Source organism: Neophocaena asiaeorientalis, unplaced genomic scaffold (assembly GCF_003031525.2).
Source record: "Neophocaena asiaeorientalis asiaeorientalis breed wild unplaced genomic scaffold, Neophocaena_asiaeorientalis_V1.1 scaffold7, whole genome shotgun sequence".
Lineage (NCBI taxonomy): Eukaryota > Metazoa > Chordata > Mammalia > Artiodactyla > Phocoenidae > Neophocaena > Neophocaena asiaeorientalis.
The window spans coordinates 6,098,340-6,125,012 of NW_020185337.1; positions in this window are offsets into that span (position 1 = coordinate 6,098,340).

The following is a 26,673-nucleotide window of genomic DNA, read 5'->3' on the forward strand; positions in this document are numbered from 1 at the left end:
AGAGTTAGATTGAGGTATTGATGAAACAAGAATGGCAGAAGGTTCTTTATTATGGAGACTGGACGATGATACATGGGGATTTTTTAGACTCTTCTGATTACTTGGTTTGAAATTTCCTCTGAAAATGATTTTAAAAAGAAATTCCTTTCAGCACCTTGAATATAACACAAGGGTTAGCAAACTATAGCCCACCTGCCAATCTGGCCCACCTTCCTTTTTTATCAATAAAGTTTTATTGGAACACAGACATGCCCATTCATTTATGTATTATCTGTGGCTGCTTTTGAACTACAACGACAAAGTTGAACAGTTGTGACCAAGACCATATGGCCCAGAAACCTAAAATATTTACTGTCTGGCTCTTTACTGAAAAAAGTTTGCCAATCCTGGTCTAATTAATTCCACTTTATATTCTTGCCATCCTTTTCCATTGAACAAAATGTAAGCTTATCCAGACACTCTGGTGTTATCATTATTTTCTCCTCTTGGCTTCTGTCCCTCCTCCCCCAAATGACTCCCCTCTGCTCAGGTGTGTCCACCATGCTCTCTGGCTCCTCTGCTCCATGCCTTAACTGGGTCCTGTACACATGATCTCACAAGGCTGAAATCAAGGTATAGCCTAGACTATGTTCTAAACTAGATGCTTGACTCGGGGGAAATGCTCTCAAAATCATTCAGATTGTTAGCAGAATTCAGTTCCTTGAGGATGTATAACTGAAGTCTCCATTTTCTTGCTAACCTTTGGACAGGGGCCTCTCTCAGCTCCTAGAAGCTGCCTATAGTTCTTATCATGTGACCTTCTCCATAGGCGCTCTCACAACATGAGAACTTACTTCCTCAAAGTCAGCAAGGAAAAGCCCCTTTCTTCAATCTGCCAAAGTGGAACCTTATTTAAAGTGACCTAATACCAGGGACTTCCCTGGTGGTGCAGTGGTTAAGAATCTGTCTGCCAGTGCAGGGGACACGGGTTCGAGCTCTGGTCCGGGAAGATCCCACATGCCGCGGAGCAACTAAACCCATGTGCCACAACTATTAAGCCTGCGATCTAGAGCCCTCGAGCCACAACTACTGAAGCCCGCACGCCTAAAGCCTGTGCTCCACAACAAGAGAAGCCACCGCAATGAGAAGCCCGCACACCACAACAGAGTAGTCCCCGCTCACCTCAACTAGAGAAAGCCCACATGCAGCAACAAAGACCCAACGCAGCTATAAAATAATAACTTTTTTTTTAAATGTTGAGCCTTCTTTTAATTAATTTATTTTTATTTTTGGCTGGGTTGGGTCTTCATTTCTGTGCGAGGGCTTTCTCTAGTTGTGGCAAGCGGGGGCCACTCTTCATCGTGGTTCGCGGGCCTCTCACTATCGCGGCCTCTCTTGTTGCGGAGCACAGGCTCTGGACGCGCAGGCTCAGTAGTTGTGGCTCACGGGCCTAGCTGCTCCGCGGCATGTGGGATCTTCCCAGACCAGGGCTCGAACCCGTGTCCCCTGCATTAGCAGGCAGATTCTCAACCACTGCGCCACCAGGGAAGCCCAAATAAATAAATTTATTTTTTTTAAAAAGTGACCTAATCCCATCACCTTTGCCATATTCTATTGGTTGGAAATTAGTCATAGGTTCTATCCACTCAAGAGGAGAGGATTAAACAAGACATGGACAGCGGGAGAATGAAATTATCGAAGATCACCGAGGCTCTGCAAGCCTTAGTTACCATTAAACTTTTGGTCAGCACTGTGATATGCCTGAAGAAAATGGAGGAGCATATTTAAGATACTCAACAAAAGAAGATGTGATCCAAAGATTTTTAACAAGTGAAACTTACTTTTCAAAATAAAAGGTACAAACAGTTAGCAATATGTAAGAACTAAGAGGATCTTGACTCTTTGTGCTTATTCTGAGAAAGCACTTCGAAAAATATCTTCAGGAAACCAAAGTTAGTAGATGGAATGGGGATGATTGTTAAATACATGCCTACTTTAGTACTAAGACAAATGAGGGTTAAAAGATAGGGAACAGACTTCCAGTCTCTAGTCCAGCATGTAAGGAACTTGAAAGTCATCACTTTGTCCTAACAACGAGTAAAAAACTGAACAAACCGAAAAATCAACAATTCTTCTTAGATCCACCAGAGAAATGGTCACAGGGCAAACTGCTACCCCCAAGACTGGAGTGAAAAACAAGTGATATAGAGAGTCACAACTCACCAGAGCAGAAACCCACAAACTTCTGTGGGAACCAGTGCCAGGAGTAGGAGACCTGAACTGTACTTGATGAATTGCTGGGGGCTCAGTGTGGACAAATCTGAAAGAGAAAAACTCCACAGGGGGCCTGGTCATGGGGGTGCAAGGGAGTGCTGGGATTGCTGACACCACTGTGAGTTTTACCTCCAGGAGCTTGGCTAGGTCCTTAAAGAGAATATCAGGAAAAAAAAAAATCCCCTTGCACTTCAGGCTGGGGGAGGGGAAAAGGAACCATTTTGAAATACACCAGAGCATTCTGTTTTTCTTAAAAATGTTTACCCTCAGGAGAAACTATTTTATAGCTTACTAGAGCCTAAACTATTGGGACTTTATCAAAGCCTAACCTAAGTGAGAAAAGAGAAATACCCACACCAGCTGACACTAGCCATCCTGGCCCACTTAAAAAGGGGTGGGGGGGAGGTGGACTGAGAAGCCTACGTGAAGTTCATAGTTCAGAATCATAGACTCACAAAAGACGGAGACCTAATCATGGGAATGCACCCCCTCTCCTACATATAACCACAACATTACTGGAGGTCTATTTACAGCAGTTCCTTTTACCCAGTATACCATGTACGGCTATCAAGAAAAAATTAAACATACTGAAAAGGAAAAAACAAAGTTTGAACAGATCAGAACCAGACTCAGATATGGCAGCAATATTGGAATTGTCACTGGGAATTTAAAATAACTATAATTAATATACTAAGGGCTTTAACAAATAGAATGCAAGAAATAATGGGCAATGTAAGCAGAGAGGTGGAAAGTCTAAGAAAGAATCAAAAAGAAATGCTATATGAGAAATGAAGACTGCCTATAATGGGCTTATTAGTAGACTAAACATGGCTAAGGAAAGAACCTCTGAGTTTGAGGATATCTCAACAGAAACCTCCAAAATAAAAAAATGAAGAGAAAAAAGACAATGAAATGGAACAGAATATGTAAGAGCTGTGATGTGCATAACTGGAATACCAGAAGGAAAGCAGAGAAAGGAACAGAAGATATGTTTGAAAAAAAAAGACAGAATTTCTGCAAAATAAAGTCAACACCAAACCAGGAAGCTCAGAGAACACCAAGCAGGATAAACGCAGGGGAAAAAAATATACCCAGGCATATTATGTTCAAACTGTAGAAATTCAAAGATGAAAAAATAGTCTTGAAAGAAGCCAGAGTAGAAAACCACCTTACCTATAGAGGAACAAAGAATTACATCTGAATTCGTCTCAGAAACCATGCAAGCCAAAAAAGGAGTGGAATGAAATATTTAAAGTGCTGAGAGAAAAAAAAACCCCACCAACTTAGAATTCTGTACCCTGAAAAATTATCCCTAAAAAATGAAGGAGAAATAAACACTTTCTCAGAAAAACAAAAACGGAGGGAATTTTTTGCCAGTAGACCTACCTTATAAGAAATGTTAAAAGAAGTTCTTCAGGAAAAATGAAAAAAAGGGTCTACATTAAAAAAAAAAAAAAAAAAAAAGAGTATCAGAGAAGGAATAAGTGAAGGTAGAATAAAAACTTTTATTTTTCTTATTCTCAATAGATCTAACAGATAACATTTTGTTCAAAATAGTAGTGACAATGCCATTATGTATCCACATACATGTTTATGTACACTTATGTATAAGTGAAATGAATGACAGCAATGACACAAGAGATGGATTATTTTGTAATTATAAAATATTGAATTACCCATGAAGCAGTATAGTGTTATTTAAAAATAGACTTGGATTAGTTGTAAATGTATACTGCAAAAGCTAGGACACCATGAATAAAAGTTAAAAAAAGAGGTATAACTGATATGCTAAGCTAGAAGAAAAAAAAATGGAATTATATACAATGCTCAGTTAAAGCCACAAAAGGCAGAAAAAGAGTAGAAGACAAAACTAGGAACAAAGAACAAGGGCAATAAACAGAAAGCAGTAGCAAATATGGTAGATATTAATCCAACTCTATCAAAAATCACTTAAAATGGCAATGGTCTAAATACACCAATTTAAAGAATGAGATTGTCAGAGTGGATCAAAAAACAAGACCCAACTATATGTTGTCTATAAGAAACCCACTTTATTTTTTTTCTCTTTTTGACTATATCTCAACTCCACCTCTCATACCTGTCTCGCTGTGGTTCCTTCTCTATGTCTTTAGTTGTAGAAAATCTTTTCTGGTAGGTTCTGGTCTCTTTCATCAATGGTTGTTCTGTAAATAGTTGTAATTTTGGTGTGCCCATGAGAGGAGGTGAGCTCAGGGTCTTTCTACTCTGCCAACTTCAATAAAAATCAAGGAACACACTTTAAATATAAAGACACATATAGATTAAAAGTAAACAGATAAAGAAAGTTATACCATGCTAACAATAATCAAAAGAAAGCAGGAGTAGCTATATTAATTGCAGATAACGCAGACTTCAGAGCAAGCAAAGTTATCAGGGATAGACAGGGGCATTACTTAATGACAAAAGGCTCAGTGCTCCAAGAAAACATAGTAATCCTTAATGAGTATGTGCTAAACAACAGAACATCCAAATACATGAAGCAAAAGCTGATAGAACTTCAAGGAGAAATAGATGAATCTATTATTAAAGTTGGAGACTTCAACACCTCTCTTTCTGAAATGCACTGATCCAGCAGATAGAAAATCATTAAGACATAGCTGATTTCAAAAGGTAGAGAATAAAGTATGTTACAAGAATGAAGATACTTGTATGAATGAAGATATTTTAAAAAATGTAATTGCTTTTGTAATCACGTTTGGTGGTGATACATTTATTATTTTTAATTTTATTTAATTAAATAATTTTATAAATTAAATTAAATTATAAAGTATAATTTATATAAATATATAATTTATAGATTTATAAGTATATCTTATATATAATATATAGAAATAGGTATATCATATTAATAAATTATAATTAATAGTAGTTTATTAATGATAAATTATATGTTTATCAGATTATTAATAAATTATCAATCATTAATTTATTTCTGCTAGGTTGTTATTATATAATATGAATTAAGTGGATGAGTAATTATGAAATATTAAAATTCAATTATTCCTGTGTTTTTGAGGGCCAGGATTCTTAATGTTTAAGAAAGAAGATTTAAATATAGATGAGTTTAAGTAAAAAGTTTGTAATCCTATATTAGAATTGGAGGTACCAGTATGAATTCTGGAATATTTTGTATTTTAAAAGACTACGCAGACACATACACACATACGCCCAATTGGATTATTGTCGTTTTAAATGACAATCAATGAATTATGCCAAGGATCAGCAAACCCTTCTATAAAGAGGTAGACAGTAAATACTGTAGGCTTTGCAGGGCACATAGCACAGTTAAAACTACTCAGTTCTGGTTTTGGAGCAAAAGTTGCCATAGACAACATACAAACAACGTATAAACATAAACATAGCTGCGTTCTGATAAAAAACAGGAGTTGGATCTGATTTGGCTCACAAAGGTTTGCTGACCTCTGAATTTGGCAATGAGCTAACAGCACAAAATGACAGTCAACCAGACAGTATTTGCCTCTTGATGGAAAAGCGCCCCACCACCTGTAGTCTGATCAGGCTTTGAACCCAGCTGCCAATTTCCAGGAGACACACAGGACAAAGGTGTGTGTTAAACAGCGTGTGAGAAACTCTACAGGTCAAACTACACAAGTTCTTCAACAAAAATTGTAAGGAAAAGATAAGGGTGGAGGAGGGAACCTGATGAATACATTAAAATTTTGAATACATATGATATTATTTCAAAAGGGCAACTATTAAACAATCAATTAAAGCATTGATGAAAATTTTTTACTAGAAAGGAAAAAAGTTCCTGAGGCCTTGGTGGTACTTTTCAACTTGTATTGGCTTTTTCAGCTTAGAGAATGAGAAGGCAATTGTCTATTAAAGCCGTTGAGCAAGAAATGTTCTCTTGGCCCTGCAGCACCTTCCAGGTGACCAGTCTTCACAGTGGAATGGGCTCTGGCACCAGTGGAAGGTGGCAGAAGTTTGCCTTTGGTGGCCTTGTGATTTCCCTTTGGAAGACTGTCATTGTCTCCCTCAAACTCATTAAATCCTGTCTTGCTAATTGCTTCCAATAGATGGTAAGGTTTTTTGAGGTTTTAGATTTCTAAATAATATTTCTATTAAGTAAGTGTAATGGGTTTTGGAAACTGAAAACCCTATATGACATAAAGAAATGGTGTCATCCAGTAAAAACAAACTCATGATTAGCAAAAGGAGAAAGGTGGGGTGAGGGATAAATTAGGAGGTTGTGATTAACAGATACACATGACTATATATAAAACTGATCAACAACAAGGATCTACTGTATAGCACAGGGAACTATATTCAATATTTTGTAATAACCTATAATGGAAAAGAATCTGAAAAAGAATATATACATATATATTTATAGAGTATATATATACATATACATAAATACTTGTGTATAACTGAATCAGTTTGCTGTATACCTGAAACTAACACAACATCATAAATCAACTATATTTCAATTTTAAAAATAAATATATTTTTAAAAAAAGAATAAAGCTACTGTGGAAAAAAAAAGGAAATGGTGTCATTCCCACTATGTTGGGAACGAATTGTCTAAACAGGGACCCTTTTTTTTTTTTTTTAACATTTTTTTACAAAGTGAATCAGCTATACATATCAGGGACCCTTTTAAAAGTGAAAGTTAATCACACCGGGATAATAGAGATAAAACGAGATTATCCCAGCAAGCTGGCAAGCATGGCTACTCTAGTAATAATGGGAATATTTTGGGACTAGAAAGAGCTACTTATGGTTTTAATTATGTCATGTAGGTAGCACATGCTGTACCCCCTCCTTTCAGTTGACTCTGCCTTTATGTCATGTCTGTTTGCACTTGGCTGGTATGTAGCATTCCTTCCAACAAACTACAGTACAAGTTTCTGGATACTGCCACCAGCGCTTCTAAGCCATCCCATGTGTAAAAGCATGTTTCTATAAATTACGCGACAAGTGCAATGAGAGTCAGGACACCCGTCACAACTAGCTAGATCTTGTACAAGATGTTTTTCCTCCTGTTTCTGTTTATTCACCTGTAAAATAAAGGTTTAAAGCAATGGTTTTCAGAATATATCTTTAGCTTTATTTCTTAACCTGAGTGCCATGTATATGTACATGCAGTCATTCTTCAGTATCCCGGAGACATTGTTGTACAGGACACCCCACAGATACCCAAACCTGCAGATGCTCAAGTCCCTTATATAAAACAGCAAACTGTTTGACTATAACCAATGCACATCCTCCTGCATACTGTAATCACCTCTAGATGACTTATAAAACGTAATACAATGTAAATGCTATGTAAATAGTTGTCAGTGTGCAAAAATTCAAGTTTTGCTTTGGGGAACTTTCTGGAATTTTTTAAATATTTTTGATCCACGCTTGGTTGAATCCATGGATGCAGAACCACGGATATGGAGGACCAGCTGTATACAAACTCATGTACACTGTTTGTGAAGAAAGTAGACTCAAATCAAGATGAGTATGTCAAAAGCAAAGAAGTAAGGAAAACTGATAACCTCAAAAAATGTTTTCTGGTAAATGGTATCACACACACATCTAGTCTAGTACACATGCGTTTGCCTATCTTATTCTTAAAATTTATAAAGAAAATGCTGCTGCAATGCCATTCCAGGAACATGAGATCCTTAGAGCTAGAAAGTTCTTATCCTTTTCAATTTATTTCTTCTACAAATAGGATACTGTTGGGAGTTCAAAAAGGGATAAGCAGATTGCAACTCAAGAGTCTGAAGCACCTCTTTGGGGTTAGCTAGTCTCCTCAACCATGCAGTCACTTCCCCTCTCTTCTCCATTTTCAATTGCTAAGGGCTCTGGGGGAACTACAGTAGAGAAGTTCTAATTGGCTCTTGTCCTGTGACAACACCCAAAGGTACACAGCAATTGACTTTCTGAGAGGTTACTGGTATGATGCTGAAAGTTCTGAGTTGCAGGATGAGAAAGTGTAAGAGTCGTTGATTTCAACCCACAGCTAGCATTTACTAAGTTCTGTAAAATACAGCAGGCAGCCCTCTCTACCTTGGGAGTTGACAGGAGTCTAAATCAGACAGACAAGTGAGATCTAGAAATCTAATAAGACCAAGTGATAAATGCAGAACGAGAAACTGAAAGGAAGCTTAGCATCCACTACTGACTTCAAAACCAAAATGTAACCCAGAAAAGCCTTCCCTGAAGACTCAGGAAAGCATCTGAAGTTTTCAATAAGAGCTTAGTTTCCAAATAGCATCTTCTTTACCAGAGAAAGAATACATGCACTCACATCACCTTTGCAGATAGAACCTGACTTCCAAACTGCTCAGGCCCACATCTTCGGATGGCTGCCCTGGCAAGTCCTGAACACCATGGAGATCTCCACAGGAGTGTCTTTGTGTGCATTGGTGGGAAAAGGGAAAAAACAAAGAGCAAGAATTGTTTATTGGCCTCTTTCCTACATCCTTCTTCCTCTTGTTTCTTTAAAAACACTTCAATGAAGGTAGAAGAATATTGTAAATAATGTGTTTCTCCCTTACCACTGTACACATGCTCCTTTTTGGCCTTATTACATTATATTCTAACTTGGGGTTTGTCTACCTGTAGGTCAAATGCATGGGAGGCCCAAATGGCCTCTCTGAACCCATGTGCTTTGCATGTGGCTTTGCAGCTTCTCCCTTAAACAGATGCTATTTATTCCCCATCCATTCCACCCCAACCTTGAATCTGAGCTCTCCTTTTGACTCTCTTTTGCCCAACAGAATATGACAGAAGAGACTCTGTGCCATTTCTGAGGCTACGTCTTGTTCATTCCCATCATACTTGTCTCCTCACCATCATGTAGTCAAGGCCAGGTGAGCCTGCTGGAGGATGAAAGACCACATGAAAGAAATCCAGGCTGTCTCACCAGTCCTAGCCAAGGCCCTCCTAGACCAGCCAGTCCCCTGTCAAACTGCCGGCTGATGACAGATAGATCAGTGAGCTCAGCTGAGATCAGTCAAGCCTGGCTCAGATAAGAAAAAACACCCTTTTGGCCCACAGAGTTATGAATTAAATAAACGTTTATAGTGTTGTGTGTTACGAGGTTTTCTGGTGGGTTATAATGTAGCATTATTATGACAACAGATAACTGCTACACCTCCCTCCTAAATGTATTCACACAGACTAGATCTCAATACACAACAGATGAGCTCATGAATAAATAATTGAGCAAATGAATGAATAAATGAAAATGATACCCTAAACTGGATGATATGATGTTTAAATGGATTCTGTCCCATTAAGGACAGAAGAATGGTGAATTAGCATCTTATGTTTTCCTAACTGGAAATTCTTCCTCTGCCCCAGCCCGTTAGAATGCTTTACACTGATTGAGCATGTAGGCTATTCTGTTGACGCAACTACTGAGCCAGCTGTGTCCACCCCAAGTCTGAGCTGAGGTTCTGTAAGCAGAGGAGCAGCATAGAGAATGAACGGTGCAAGCCTGGAGTGCGTTGGTCCATCACAGCCCCTGATATGGTAATGGGGTTAGTAGCGGTGGCTCACTGATGTTTCTGCCAAGAGTGGGGGCAGAGTGAATAAATCAGTGTACTTTGGAATGAGAAAAAGAAAAAAAGGACTAGTATGTGAGTGCACAAAGACACGCACACACTCACACGTAAAACAGCACAGATGTTGCCACACTACACATAAAAAATTCCATAAAAAGAAAACTCTGTGATGGATACAATGGAATCTGCAGCCATGGAGACCAGAAGATACTTGAGAAAACATCCAGTAACAGGGGAGGGCAGATACAGCTGCCTCAGGGGGCAACGTAGAAGCTACAGATTTAGAGAAGAGGTCATTCATGTGAGCTGGGGGGCTGAAGGAAACTAGGGAAGGGTGACTTGACCCAAACTGTAGAAGCCCAGCTCAAAGTGGCTGAATCTTGAGGTTACCATTAGAAATCCGGATGAAAACCCATTGAGAAGCAAAGGCTTAGAGGTGAGACAACCATGGCCAATTTTCCGAGGAACTAAGTGGCTACAAAAGAAAACTTCCATAAAAGAGAAGGATGCTGGTGTACAAGCACCAAGGGTTGAGGCTTTACCCTGAGGGCAAGGCATGAGGTAAACTTAAAATGACCTTAATCTAGTCACAAATAGGAAATATCTGGTCAAGTTAAACTGGTCATGCTGTACCGGACTCAACAAATACTCAATAAAAAGGGACTCATAAAAATATTTTTTCCCCCTGAGATCTTGGATTTATAGTGTGTTTTGTGGGTTTTTAAACTCTCTCTAGGTTCGCAAGAACTTCAAACCAATACTTACAAGGGGTCGCACTTCACATACCATAACTTTTCAGGCCAGCAGAGGGTAGGGGAAGAAGGCATTTTCTTCCTTTTCATCCCCACCCAAAACAACAACTGACGTAATCGTGCAGGAGACCTGGAGCCACAGCTGCTCCGGGGCTCACGTTTCCTTGTGTCACAGACTGCTGATTCAAGCTGCATTTCTCACTCCTGCCTCCCTGCTTGAAACCATCTCCAAGAAGCTCCCTGGTCCTGCCCACATTCGTCTTGATTTTCCCATGCGAAGTGGGTAGCCGGCTGACAAGAAGATTCTTCTTGGTTTTACTCCATTCATGTGTTGGAAACAAAGGCTTCCTCTGATGGCGGGCAAACGTTGTCTTAGGGACCCCTTTCCCGGGAAACCCTGTGCTGCTTGAAGAGTTTGCTTTCATGCCCTTCCATGTTAGCCTCCAAAAAAGCTTCTTCATCAGATTTAAGGTATGGTATGTCACTCAGAGAGCCAAACAGAGACAGAATACAACTCACATTGACGCTGATGGTATTTTGTACTTAATGACTCTTATACTACACTTCCTAAATTACTCGCTTATAAAACTGAATTCAAAAAACCATTTTTCTCAGCTGCCACTAATACACTCATCTCATTTTGCTCTGTTACACAACTGAGCATGACAGATTTAGCCAGTTCTGCTATGTTAAAATTTTTCCTTCACTCCAGCTTTATGGGCTAATTTCTTTTTTCCCCCAGCTGGGAGCAAACTAAATTTTCAACTGTCCCATAACAGTGTGATTTTAAAAATTCATCCTTCCAGTGTTTTTTTGTCTTTTGGACAGAGAAGCAGACTGCAGGCCTGAGAATGGTTTCAGAGATTGCAATACAAAGCTGATCTTTGGATACATACATACTAGATCCATCTTGTGAAGAGCGATTTTGTTCTTTTTGCCTCCAAATGGGGATTGGGTGTACTTCTGATGTCAAGCAGTGCTAAGCCAGGGTTAAAACAAGAGCAGTGCACTTGTGTTATATTGTGGGGCCTTTAGGGACTTTCCACCCCCTCACTTGTTCCCGTAAACCAACCTCTTGCGCCACTCCTTCTCCCTATCGAAACCAATTCTTCTCCCTATCGTGCGCCACTCCTTTTCCCTATCGAAACCAATTCTTCTCCCTATCGAAACCAATTCTTGGAGTTTTTCAGTTGACGTGGACTTACCAGCCAGCGGGTAATTTTCCAGTTGCCCGTAACAGGTATACGCCCTAACCGCCACAATGAACAGACAACTATAACGGCCAGAAGGTGGTGCAAAAGTTCCTAAGCCAATGAATTCAAAAGTCACCACATTTACCCAATCATTGTGAGAATATACCCGCCCTATGAGTAAATAAACCTATAAAAAGTATGTGATTCCGCTTTTAGGGGTTCCCCATCGGCCTCCTGCGTGAGGTTCAGGGAACCCCGGTGCATCGGCTCCTAATAAACCTCTTGCGTGTTGCAGCGGCTCTCGACTCTTGGCGGTTCTTGGGCGAGTTGGAATCCCTCCTAGACCGTTTGGGTCTAACAATATAAGATTAGGACCTTGAAAATGCTAATATTTTATCTATTTTTACTTAAGGCCAGGGACATTCTGCAATAAGTCTTATTCAGGAAGGAAACCCATGTAATAACCTTGCTCTGTAGTCCTTTTATCTGTATGCCTCAGGAATTTTTATTAAGTCATCCAACAGCAACAGCATTAACTGGACAAAGAAGATGGCACCTATAAACTAAAGTATCAGTTCTATAAAAGACTTATCCTGACTGCACTTGTTAACATGGTCTTCATTCAAGATCTGGGTGACAGAAAAGAAAAGGAAAGAAGAGAAGAGAAGAGAAATAAAAGAGAAAAGAAAAGGAGAAAAGAAAAAGCAAACATTATTATCTTAAAAAACAAAGTTGATATTTTAGAAGTTGGTAGGAGAGAGGGGAATCCAAAAAGTCATTTTTTTTGGATTTCAACTACAGATTTGAGTCGCCAAAATACGAGGACAAGAGTTGGCATAATGAAAGCATGAGACATAGGCTACAGAGGGTGCTTATTCTTGCACATCTCATAAATTAATGCATTCATTTCACAAACATTAACTGAGCAACTACTACATTTTAGGCACCAGCTACAATGTTAAATGCTGAAGCTAGTGAAATAAGCAAGAAAAGATTCATACCCTCTAGGACTCACAGTCAAGAAGAGGAAACAGACACACACAAAAATTATAATAAGATTAAAAATGTTAACAAAAGGAAGTCATATTTGATTTTGCCCTAGTTTTCCTTCATTTTTTTCATTCAATCACTTATTCATTCATTCAGCGTTTACTGAGTCCTTTGTTCTAGGCATGGTTCTTAGACATGGGGACACAAAGGTGAATAAGATCCTTAACCTCAAGGCATTCTCTCTTACAGTATGCGAATGCCATCTAACACACCAACAAAGCATAGGATGTGCTAGTAACAGTAGCATAATCACAGAAAATGGGGCAAATAACTCTGCCTATGTGAACTGAGAAAAGCAGTAACAACAATCCTTTATTCTGACTTATAGAAAGCCCTATCCTGCAAAATAAGTATTTTCTGCAGATGAAAAAGATGAGGAACCTTTATAGACATAGCCTTTCTTTTCTTTTTTTTTTATTGGAGTATAGTTGATTTACAATGTTGTGTTAGTTTCTGGTGTACAGCTACACCAAAGAGACTCAGTTTTATATATATATATATATATGTGTGTGTGTGTGTGTGTATATACATTTTTTTGTGTTCTTTTCCATTATAGGTTATTACAAGATATTGACTATAGTTCCCTATGCTCTACAGTAGGACGTTGTTGTTTGTCTATTTTATATATAGTTGTTAGAATCTGCTAATCACAAATTCCTAATTTATCCCTCCCCCACTTTCCCCTTTGGTAACCATAAGTTTGTTTTCTATGTCTGTGAGTCTGTTTCTTTTTCATAAATAAGTTCATTTGTATCATACTTTAGATTCCATATATAACTGATATCATATGATATTTGTCTTTCTCTTTCTGACTTACTTCACTTAGTATGATCATCTCTAGGTCCATCCCTGTTGCTGCAAATGGCATTATTTCATTCTTTTTTAAGGCTGAGTAATATTCCATTGTATACATACCACATCTTCTTTATCCAGGCATCTGTCAGTGGACGTTTAGGTTGCTTTCATGTCTTGCCTATTGTAAATAGTACTGCTATGAACATAGGGGTGCATGTATCTTTTCAAATTAGAATTTTCTACAGAGATATGCCTAGTGGGATTGCTGAATCATATGGTAACTCTATTTTTAGTTTTTTAAGGAACCTCCATATTGTTTTCCATAGTGGCTGCACCAATTTACCTTCCCACAAATAGTGTAGGAGGGTCCCCTTTTCTCCACACCCTCTCCAGCATTTACTGTTTGTAGATTTTTTGATGATGGCCATTCTGACTGGTGTGAGGTGATATTTCATGGTAGTTTTCATTTGCATTTCTCTAATAATTAGTGATGTTGAGCCTTTTTTCATGTGCCTATTTGCCATTTGTTCGTCTTCTTTGGAGAAATGTCTATTTAGGTCTTCGGCCCATTTTTCAATTGAGTTGTTCATTTTTTTTGTTATCGAGTTGTATGTGCTGTTTGTATATTTTGGAAATTAAGCCCTTGTCAGTCACATCACTTGCAAATATTTTCTCCCAGTCAGACATAGCCTTTCTTACTTGTGAATGTGCTTATTTTTATTCTCACGTTTTCTTTATGAGATATTTCAGAATGAAGGTGACAATCTGGCCACAGCACTCTTAATTTCAGTGTTTTAGGATGTCAGCCATTGAACCAGCACAGAATTGACCGTACTTGGGGAATGATTAGATGTCAGGAAGAATGACCCAGAGAGAAGGACTGAAGTGGAGAGTTCTAATTTTAGAAATGGGATGGACACAGAGCCCATTAACCACGCCTAAACTTTTAAGGAAAAGATGCCAGTTACACAAAGGAATGCATTTTGTTTAGCTATTTTTCATATTTTGGAATGGGCAGTCTGATATGGAAAAAGCCATCTTTTGCAACCATCACCTTCATGCTTCTATAGAGAGGAAGTTGATTTGCTAAGAATATTTAGGACTAAGATAGCCCATCCTTACTGCTTGCATTCCCTGAATGTTGAGGACTACCTTGCCGTAGTGCAGATGGGAGATGGGGTGGAGAGATAGCAGGTAGTTTCTTTTCTTATACAACTTTCTGTTTTGTGTGTAATTTAAAACTGCTTAATTTTGGGGCTTCCCTGGTGGCGCAGTGGTTGAGCGTCTGCCTGCCGATGCAGAATCCCTGTTATGTAATTGTTTTTGTGTGTGTGCCTATAATTCTCTTCCTCAATCTTCCAAGAGAAGTGTAAAGCCTTTTCTAATACCATCTAACAGTATAAACTGGAAATTCCAGCTAAGTCACAGCAAAATACTATATATGAAATGCCAAAGGGAAGCGTCAAACCAAAATGCAGATTTTTAAAAGAGATACCAGAGAAAAATTCAGGCTGTTCTAAAACCACAGGAGAATATAAAAAGGGTCAAGAGATTGGAGATGATGATATGATTTACGAAGAGATATGCATGTGTGTGCGTGCATGCTTCGGACGGTAGGCTGTGAATTTCACCTTCTCCAAGGGGACAGGGTGGGATGTTACCCTTTTCCAGAAGGGGTTCACTGGGATAACTTAGGGAGATCAAGCTTTGTTCCCTAGAATCTGACAGCTTTAATGAAAGGCAAGAGGGGTAGTTGGTGAGCTGTCTGGGCAACGAAGTAAATTTTTGGTGGAGGAGATGCAGACCTCAGGAAGAGAGCTAGCCTAGAGCCATTTTTATCCCTGACCAAGAGGACTTTCGGTAAGGGGCAATGAACTTCTAACAGGAAGAGACAGTAGAAAGTGGTTCCCTAAACTCAGGGCTGAGTAGACAGGCTCAAGAGGCATGCCTGCACTGTAGGCGTTGTGCCAGATGAGCCCAGCAGGTGGCACCCCTGCGGAACCACCAAAGCAGCCTAGAGAGAAAAATCGGCTCCAGACATCTGCCCATTTTACAAGGAATCAGGGCTAGTATGAAATTCTCTGCCCCCTTTCCCCTTCCTCACACTGAACTCCATTCCCATAACCCACAGCATCAGTAATAACAGCTTGAAAATGGCAGATAAGTGGGCAGAAAGTGTAGCAAAAACACCGGCCCCTCTCTGACCTCTGAAAGCAGCTGGTCGGCCCCAGGTACAGGATAGAGATTGGATGTTAAACCAAATGCAGCGTCTTAGTTATAGTCTGGGAACAAACACTCCAGTTTACATACTGAGAGTATATTTGAAGTTGAAAGTCCCAAATTCAAGGGCTCAAATTTTTGGTCTTTCCCTAATCCCTTTCATTTCTGCTTTCAAATCCCCAATTCTTTCCTGAGTTCATCTCTTTCTAGTAAGACTTTGATGAAAGCACATGGTGATGCCCATCATTCTGACGTTTTCCAAACCCTTCCCCAAAGATATAAGCTAGTAGAAACATGGCCTACCTTGCAAGTCTCCAGAGGACAGTTTTGCTAAATGTTTGGCTATAGCATGACAATGGAAGTTTATTTTCTGATCACTTGAGATATCTGTTCTTGATTGGCAGGTGGCTCTGCTCCAAGTACCAAGCAAAGAGATCCAGTCTCTTTGCACTTTCTGGCTCCACCATTATCAACACGTGGCTCCCTGGGCCACCAAGTTCATTTCTGCATGAGTCTGCTAGAAGGGGATGGAATACAAAGCTTCTCACACTGGGAATTTTTATGAGCCAGTCCCTAAAGTGTCATAAATCACTTCCTCTTACATTCCTTTGGCCAGAAGCCCTTCATCTGACCTCTCTGCAAGAGAGGCTGGGACATGAGATCTATCTTTGAGCAAAAAGAAGAGTGGTTCACAGGCTTGGTGAACAACAAACTTGTTACTGCCTCCAGAGCTTTTTCTTTTTTTTTTTTTTTTTTTTTAATTTTTGAATTTATTTTTTCATACAGCAGGTTCGTATTAGTTATCCATTTTATACATATTAGTGTATATACATCAATCCCAATCTCCCAATTCATCACACCACCACCACCACCACCGAGCTTTTTATTTTCTAAAAGTGAGCCAATTAGCAATGTGGACTTCTGAGAATTTATCCAGAAGAAAGGAGGGAAAACCAACCACTGAAAAAATTGTAAAGGGACAACGGAAGACAAAAATATTATTTTGATGAAGAAGCTAGGGGTAAGACAGGAATAAAGACACAGACCTACTAGAGAATGGACTTGAGGGTATGGGGAGCAGGAAGGGTAAGCTGTGACAAAGCGAGAGAGAGGCATGGACATATATACACTACCAAACGTAAGGTAGATAGCTAGTGGGAAGCAGCCGCATAGCACAGGGAGATCACCTCGGTGCTTTGTGACTGCCTGGAGGGGTGGGAGGGAGGGAGACGCAAGAGGGAAGAGATATGGGAACATATGTGTATGTATAACTGATTCATTTTGTTATAAAGCAGAAACTGACCCACCACTGTATTGCAATTATACTCCAATAAAGATTTTTTAAAAATAATAATAAAATAAATATTATTTTGATTACATCCCTGACTTGCGCTTGTTGGAAGCATAATTTTCAGCTGTCAAAGGCACAGCTGGTAATATATCAGTTCTGTTTTTACTTTGGAAGCCTACCTCTTGAAGGCATCTGTGCTAATTTTTTTCTGGACTTACTGTTCTTACGCTGGGACTTCCTTTCACCATCACCTAGCTGGGCCCTTCATCTCACTTCTGTCTTGTAGCCCTTTTACTCAGATCCATGGGCTTCCTCCTTTTATCTTTGACCCCTCTTTTTCTTTCTTTCTAATTTATTGAGATATATTTGACACACAGCACTGTACAAGTTTAAGACGTACAGCATAATGATCTGACTTACATACATCATGAAACGATGACCACAAGTTTAGTGAACATTCATCCTCTCATATAAAGTAAAAGAAACAGAAAAAAATGTTTTTCCTTGTGATGAGAACACTCAGGATTAATGACTTTCATATGCAACATACTGCTGATTCCTCTTTCTAGTGGAGCACGCTCTCCGAGTAGTGTCCTGAGAGACAGTACACATTTTTTGAGATGCCACACACCTAAAAATTTTATTCTACAGTCACAGCTGATGGATAATTTGGCAGAGTATGGAATCTTAGGCTGGTTGCAATTCACTTCTCCTCAGGACTCTGAAGGGACTGCTCCATTGTCTGATGACTGTCTTTCAAGGGTGACCTGTAAGTTCTCTCTGGCTGCTTTTAGGTTCCTCTCTGGATGCTTAAGGTTCTGAAATGTCACGATGTTATGTGTTGACATTCATTTTTTTACCATTCATTTCTGAAGACTCATAGGACTCTTTCAACCTAGAAATTCATAGCTTTAAATACTCAGAAATCTTCTCATATTTTTTCTTTAAGGTTTTTCCTCCCTTTCTTTGCTTTTTTTGTTCTCTTCCTCAAAAGCCTAATAGTTGAATGTTTTGCCTTTGATTGTTCCACTAATTAAAAAAAAATTTTTTCCTAGTTGCTTTATCTTTCACTGTTGTTCTAATTTTTTGGAAGAGTCCTCACTTTACCTTTTATACTTCTATTAAACTTTTTACTTCTTCTAAAAATATTTTTACTTCTTATGACTTTCTTATTCTCCAAATTTTTTATAACTTCCTGTTATTGCTTCAAAGACAAAATATATTCCTTGAGTCCCTAAGAATATTAATGATTCTTTATCTTATTTTTTCCATCTGCTTCTATATTGACTTCATTTCTTCTGAGTTCCTTTCATCTTGTTCTCATCTCTAACTTTCATATGAGATACTTTTTTCATCTATCTAGTGGTCCTTGGTTATCTAGTCACGTTGATAACTCTGTCTGAGTGGCAGACCATCCCAACTGGTAGGCTTCATTGCTTTCCTGAACCAGAAATGTCAAAAAACGTAGATTTTTTTTTGCTCTTCAGCCAATCAAGTTCTTCAGAAAGAAATCTGCCAATATATTACCTATTGGATCTAAACCACCACTGCCCACATTCTGCATGTTGAGGTGGGGAGAAGGCCAAAGGGTTTATCATTACATAATATTTAGATGTTCACTTAAGTCCTCTTTGATTGACGTACCATCACATCTTTTATTCTACTGTTTCTGATGTCCCCAAATCCAAACTTTCTAGGTTCAGTTTTTCTGGGAAGCAAATCTCTTCTCTTTTACAGGGGCTGAGGGAAGGAGTAGTTGATAGACTTACCTGCATTGTGGGCAGTGTCGCAAGGAATGAAATGCTGTTTATACAAAACTTTCATCAAGCCTTTTAGCTTCATCTCCACTCCTACTTTTCCTCCAGTGGTCCTTGGTGCCTTCCAGAGCTCTGTGACCTGCTTCTTGTTGCCGCACATCTGTAGACAGTTACCTTTTAGGTGCTTCCACTCTGCTCTTCCATCTACCAATATTTTGGTGACTTTTAAAAAATCTCGTGTTCTTGTCTTTTGGATCAAGCACCTTTTTACTGTTTTAATATTGTTTTAGTTGGGATTTCGTAGAAAGGGAAGGTAAAGTGTGTGTGTTTAATCCACAACATTTAACTGCAAGTCTAATAACATTTTCAGATACATTTTTCCCTTCCCAAACACATCACTATATCCCAGCATGTTTAAATTTCTAAGAGACGTGTGTACACATGTATAATAAAGCAGAGTCATTTCTCTGTTTTGTATCCTTTAAAAAGACGAGTCATAGAATAAAGAAATCTGTAGATCTTTTTTTTGTTATTTTAGCTTCAATGGCTATCCTCTAATAAAAACATAGGTTGTACTACAAAAGCAAAGATTATTAAAATTGTATTATGCAACAGAATTGCCTGCAAACTAAGTAGAAAAGGCCATCTCCCCGATATAGATGATTTTTTTTGGCTTATAAATATTATGAAGCAGTAATGATGTATCTGCATGCCATCACCTATATTTTTCTTTCATTAACTTTGTTAAATTCTCTTTTCAAAGAGCCATGTTTGTCCTTAAACTTTAAGGACAAATTCAACTCCTTAAGAAGCCAGCTTCAGGCGATGTCTTTTGCAGTGGCCTGCTGTATTGATTCTGATAAGACATGAAACAGAGACTTGTAAAGGAATTTATAGGAACTGAAACATGGATATATACTATCCTTTCTGATTGAATCCCTCGGAAATACAGTGTTTAGTTTATTATGAAGCTAGGAAACATCACTTTGTAAAATTAAATCCAAAGCCAAGATAACATGTCTTTTGAGCAAGTTAAGAGATGGTTAAATTCATCAACAGTTTGGAGTGAAGAGTTACTGTTACAAAAAATATCAAAATTCACTTATTTGTCCTAAAATTATTGGAAGGAAATTGACTTAAATTAAGCTATTTCTAGTCATATTATATTTTGCTTTTATTGTATTTGTCTATAGTGCTATGTATGATATAGATGCCTATGAAATAAAAGTTAATAAGTAAATTATTGAGTCAGTGTTAATTTATTGAATTATATTCTGAAGAAATATAAATTCATTTATTTTTCAGATTGATTCTTCTTTGAGGAATAATTCCCAGTTCTCAGCCTTTGTCTTGATTGGCGGTAGGGGGAGCTTACAGAAGGTATGACAGAATTGTTTGTTCAAATTTAAAATAAGACACACAATAATGGCATTTCTCCCATGAACTTTATTTTCCCAAATGGATGAGGAATAATAATAAAATTTAAATCTTATTTTTAAAGCCATTTAGATAATGTCTTCTTGTTTGACAGGCTCTGAATTGTTAAAAGCCTTTCTCTAAGCCATTTAATTGCCATAAAACAGCCCTATCTGAGTTACTTTTTTCCTGGAAAGCCAGCGCCTAGTTCCAAGGCCACAGGAATGTCAGCTTCTTTAATGTGAAGTTTAAAAATGAATATAAGCAACAATTACAATCCATATATCAGATTTTTTTAAAGCATATGTGCTTCATCTATTTCTGTGAATATATTTTTTCCTTATTCCCTTTAAGTCAGTAAGTAGATTCTCTCTTATTTTAAGAAAGAGAAAAAGAAATAAGGGAATAACAAGAACGGGAGGAAGAATGTCCAAGTTCTCTGTGTTGCCCACAATTTTGAGTGATAAAGTCTTAATTATTAGAACACAAGTCAGAGGTCAGAGGTGCTTTGAAAACCAACCAGAGTTTTACCATCCTTTTAAATTAGACTAAGTTTAATTAACTCATGAAGCCATGATATAAATCCAACTGTCACCTGGAAAAAGTAAAGGGAACAAACCCTAAATGACTGCCAACATCTAACTCAGAGCACCTTTGTTGGTCTATACATTTTCATGCACCTAACTTTTCAGTTGATTTTAAGAATAAAAATCTATTTGTCTTTATATTTTGAAGACCACTGCTGGAAATATTTTAATGTTTCAAAATAAAGTTAGGAGGAAAATACAGGCTAGAAACCTGGCTATGTCACATGATCAAAATGTTGTCTTAAAAAATCAAAATATAGAGAGAAAGAGAGAGAATCAATGAACTTAGCTAACTTACGCAGTAATAACGAATGAACCCATAGTCTTAGGAGCTTACAACAAAAAAAGTTTAATTCTTGATCATGTTACATATCCTTCACAGCTCATGATCCAATCTATTACAGGTCTTTTTGTCCTGGAACATAAACTGATGAAGAAACTATTTTCTGAGATGGGGTGGAGAGGGGAGGAAGAACCATGAATAGTTTCCCATTTCTACTCATATTTCCTTGTCCAAAGCAAGTAACATGACCAAGGCTGATGCAGAAGGAATGGGGAGGCATAGTTCTATCCCAAAGAGGCAATGAATATTTGAGGACAATAATACAATCAACCACAGTTCTCCCTTTTTGTCCCAAATATGTATTCCCTTCCTTCTACATGCAAAACACATTCACCTCCTCTCTCAAGAGACACAAACCAATATGACATCAAAGTCAAAGTCTAAGTCTCGTGAATATCTCCACATGTGTACAGATGTGAGTCCTCTTGATCTAGAAACCTAGGAACTAAATTATATGTTACCTGACCCACACCTAGTCAATGTACAGTGGGTGGAATTCAGACAGAATAATGGCCATAAATGGTCCCATGGGAAAAAGAGAATAACAGGAAGAAGGCAGCAGACACTGGTTCATAGCAACTTTGAAATCCTTCTAGGTGTATGTTGTCAGGGCTCCATACTCTGGAGCTGGTGACTTCTCCTTGGTTGGGTGCCAGTCTAAGCCCTAAGAATAGTGCCTAAATCCATTGTCCATTGTGTTCCATGGCTCTTGCCTTTACTCTGGGTTGTCCTTCCTTTTCTATTATCTTCTTGATCACATCTGAAGAGACCATTGGGAAAATGCCCTCCTTAGGGTAAGAGCAGATTTCTCAGTGTGCTTCCACATTGTAAAAGACCAGGGATCCAACAATCATTTCACATCTTGACCAGTTAGAGCTTTGTTTATTGGCCTGCTTGTTTTGTTGTTTGTTTTTTAACATCTTTATTGGAGTATAATTGCTTTACAATGGTGTGTTAGTTTCTGCTCTATAACAAAATGAATCAGCTATACATATACGTATATCCTCATATCTCCTCCCTCTTGCATCTCCCTCCCACCTCCCTATCCCACCGCTCTAGGTGGTCACAAAGCACTGAGCTGATCTCCCTATGCTATGCGGCTGCTTCCCACTAGCTATCTGTTTTACATTTGGTAGTATATATAAGTCCATGTCACTCTCTCACTTCGCCCCAGCTTACCCTTCCCCCTCCCCATATCCTCAAGTCCATTCTTTACGTCTGCGTCTTTATTCCTGTCCTGCCCCTAAGTTCTTCAGAACCATTTTTTTTCTTTTTTTGCTTTAGATTCCATATATATGTGTTAGCATACGGTATTTGTTTTTTCTCTTTCTGACTTACTTCACTCTGCATGACAGACTCTAGGTCCATCCACCTTACTACAAATAACTCAATTTCGTTTCTTTTTATAGCTGAGTATTTTTTGTTTTTTAGTCCAGATTTCCAACTCTTTGGAGCCAGAATAGTTGTCTTATCTGTTTGTGATCTTGGAGAGTGCAGGGGAGAAGGGCAGAATAATCCAACTTCCTACTAATTATCTTGTCAATTTACCTCAAACATCGAAAGATAATGTATTCTTTGGATGCACACACACACACACACACACACACACACACACACACACAGTATTATGAGAAGGAAATGTCAACAGTTGTTACCATTAGATGGTATCATTCATCTTTACTTCTTTTATTGTCCTATATTTTTAAATTTTCTACAATGAACATGTATTACTATTCAGAAAAATGCTATTTTATTAGACAAAAATGAATCCTGTAAGTAGCTACCCCACACAGAGGATTAAATCATTCAAGAACAGTTTTCACCCAAGAAGAGCAAAGTTTCTGGATCTGAAAGACAGTAGGTTATGATTGTTTTATATGAACACATTCAGAGCCAATTCAAGACTGATTCATTTTTTCAGGTTTCTTTTTCCCCTGCTCAGGTCATAATTTTAAAAGAATTGGTGTGATTATATACAGTATGGAAGATTTAGAAGATTACACATAGGTGTAGGAAATCCGTAACATCTAAGCTTCACCTTATCACCTTTAGTGTAAATCTAAACTGAGATAACTGTGCTATTAGTTGAACCTGAAAATCAGGAAGTGTTGACACTTTGATGAGTAAAAATAATTGCTATCAAATGTGCAAGCTCTGAAGTTGGCTACATGGTTAGGGAGCCTCTTCTGCCCATGCAGAAGGACATTTTTTCTCCTTTCAAGGTGTCCTTACCCTTTTCAAGGGAAGTACCCCACACCACTTTTCTACGAATATAAAGTACCTAATATGATTCACAAACAACTTGAGAATTTACTGTTGCCATCCTATACCTAATCCTACTAGCCTTGGAAAATAAGAAATTTTGCCTCTCATTTTGGAATGGCAAATAGCAACACTTTTGAGTAGGAAAGAACTTTTAGAAAGCATTCTTCCCATTACCCTTAAAAAATGTACCTTATAGAGGATTGCCACATCTGCCCTTCTTTAAGAGAGACCTCAAATACCTGATTCAACACCCTGCATTATCATAGCCTCCATAAAGCGGTTTACACCACTATATAGGAGCCAAGGGTTCAAGTGTATAATATTTTGCTTCTTATACTATGGAAATAACTCCTTGAATTTCTCCTCCTCCAGAATCTGCCCAGATGGTTTGGTAGACAATTAAAGTATTGATATCCTATTGCCACATTCTGTATTATTCTCTGTATTTCTAAGTTACCTTACACCTTCATAAAATATAATTACATATTTCTTAAGGCCCTCTTTAATTCAGATCAAGTTTATCCAAAATTGTCTTTAATGGATTGCACAAATTTAGTGTTTACAAAATTATGATTTTAAAGTATTACTTAGAAAAACATTACATATGAAGATTAATATTCATTATAAAAAATTTAGCTGTTAATTAAAACAAAACCTCTTCTGTGTAACATTAACCTAGGGCACCTAGTTCTATATAAACTTGAAGGCCATAAAACTTCATTTCTTTTAAAATGTTTTGTAACTTAGAATATCTACTATTTTAATCTCTTTTCCCAATAATTATTTTTTTAATCAATGAGATTTTACAGACTTTGTTCAGTGGATATTTATATATGATTTCCTATTTACATTAAGAACTCTTGAAGGATGTGTTTAGGTCTATTTAACTTACTCTTTATATTGACTAATTGAATTGTAGCTTAATATATGGTCTGGATAACAATTAGAGTGAGTGTAAGAGATTAAAATGACTAAGTTACCCACACAGATATGTAATAAATCCTCAATCTTATGAATATTTGTTTTCTTTTTAAAATAAATTTATTTATTTATTTTTGGCTGTGTTGGGTCTTTTTGCTGTGTGCTGGCTTTCTGTAGTTGCGGCGAGCAGGGGCTACTCTTTGTTGTGGTGAGCAGGCTTTTCATTGCGGTGGCTTCTCTTTGTTGCCTGGGCACACGGGCTTCAGTAGCTGTGGCACGTGGGCTCAGTAGCTGTGGCTCGCAGGCTCTAGAGCACAGGCTCAGTAGTTGTGATGCACGGGCTTAGGTGCTCCGCGGCATGTGGGATCTTCCCGGACCAGGACTTGAACCCGTGTCCACTGCATTGGCAGGCGGTTTCTTAACCACTGCACCACCAGGGAAGTCCAGTATTTGTTTTCTTAATGTCTCTCACATCCATTGCTTAGCATTTCCTCTTTCATGCCCCTGATTAAGGCTCCCGTCAGTTCTGCAGACTTCGTACTAGATCCCCTTGTATAAACCTTCCTGCACACCACTCTAGGATCAACCTAAATCTATACTGTATAATTGTCCTTCCACTAATTATTCCACTTTGTCATAATCTTCAGTGGCCCCTCTAACCTACAGGATAAACTCAGGCTCCTGAGTCTGGCATCTGTGGTCTTCAATTATTGATGCCCCAATCTACCTACGTAACTTTATCCTCATACTCACAGCTAAGACTTCCCTAACTCCTTTTTTTCTGTCTGAGTCTGTATATTCCACTATCCCCCAAACAAATCACCAGTGTAACTCAGCTGGTTCCTGGGTTACAATACTTTATGGATCAAATAGATCAAGAGCACTGCCTACAAAATGACCGGACATCAGCTCTTCCTCCTACTTGGGTCTTTATGAATGTCTCCGATTTTTTTTTTGGTTCAAAGAGGAGGAAGAAATGTAGAATTGCCTCACCTGTAACTTGCATACCTGCATCTCTGTCATCCCCGTATGCTTAGATGTTGCATTCATTAACTTTCTAGGTTATACTCCACAATCACTCACCTCTTCCATGGTGAAACTTTCCAAACCACCACACCATGTTGCTGGTCAAGCCCATGGCCAACTTTCTGGGCTGGCTCCCCACACCTGGGACTCAGCTGCTCTTGACCACCAATAATGCTGTGGCATCAGGTCTCCCCTACAGCTCCCTGGAGCTTAATATCCCCTGCATTTGTGTCTCTGATAAGGAGAAAAACCCCTAACCTTCCATGTGCTCCACCCTTTTTTTGGCAAGCAAAGAGGAAGGAACTCCCAGCAGAATTATTTGATGATACATTTTGTTTAGTTTTACATTACTATCCAGAGAACATAGATGTTCCAGGGGTCAGTGTCAGGATAGGATCAAGTACAAATGCATGTTACACCCTGAATAACTGTGCCAGGCTCCTTTCTTACGATGAACATTTTTTCTCTCATAAACCATCTAGTTCCTCCCTGCTGTCCAGCTGGCTTCCTCTTGGGTTCACTAGTCCATACAACACTTCCAACATTAATTCAATAAATTGTTAAATCATGCATTTCTAATCTAAAATGGTATGACAATATGCAAAAAGAAAAAATCAAACACATTCCTCAATCCTATTATATAATAAATTAGAACACTCAACACAGTTCTGTAGATGTTTTCTTTGTTTGCTTTCTTTTAATGTTCTTCAGTTTTATAGATGCAAGGAACAGAAATTCACCCAAACATCAATAAACCAGAACCCGAGAAAAAATAGGCTAAGATGGTTTGGGACTCAAGGTGGCCTTAAGGGCTTCAGCAACGGCTACTCACATGAATATTCATTAATACTCAGCCCCATGAATATGACTCTGTGCTTCTGCAGGTGGTTCCTTTTTCCTGTACCACGACCCACTGCTTCTAACCCAGTGCTTGTCAAACTCTCTGTGGTTAGGAAACGCCTCCCACCCATGACTCCCCAATCCATCATGGACCAATACTTTGATAAAACACAAAATTGTACATTTGGATGTAGCAGTAATGTTAAATTGCTTTACATTCTAAAACTTACCTCTCTTTCTCTTTGCTTATCCCAGAGTGGTAAGTAACAGCACACAGACTAGTATCGATGCTCATACCACACTTTCAACAGCATGCATCTGCTTTCTCTTAGTTCCTGATCTACTCATATCATTGGGTTGCAAGAGACCCATCACAATCTCCCCACCTTTTCTTAC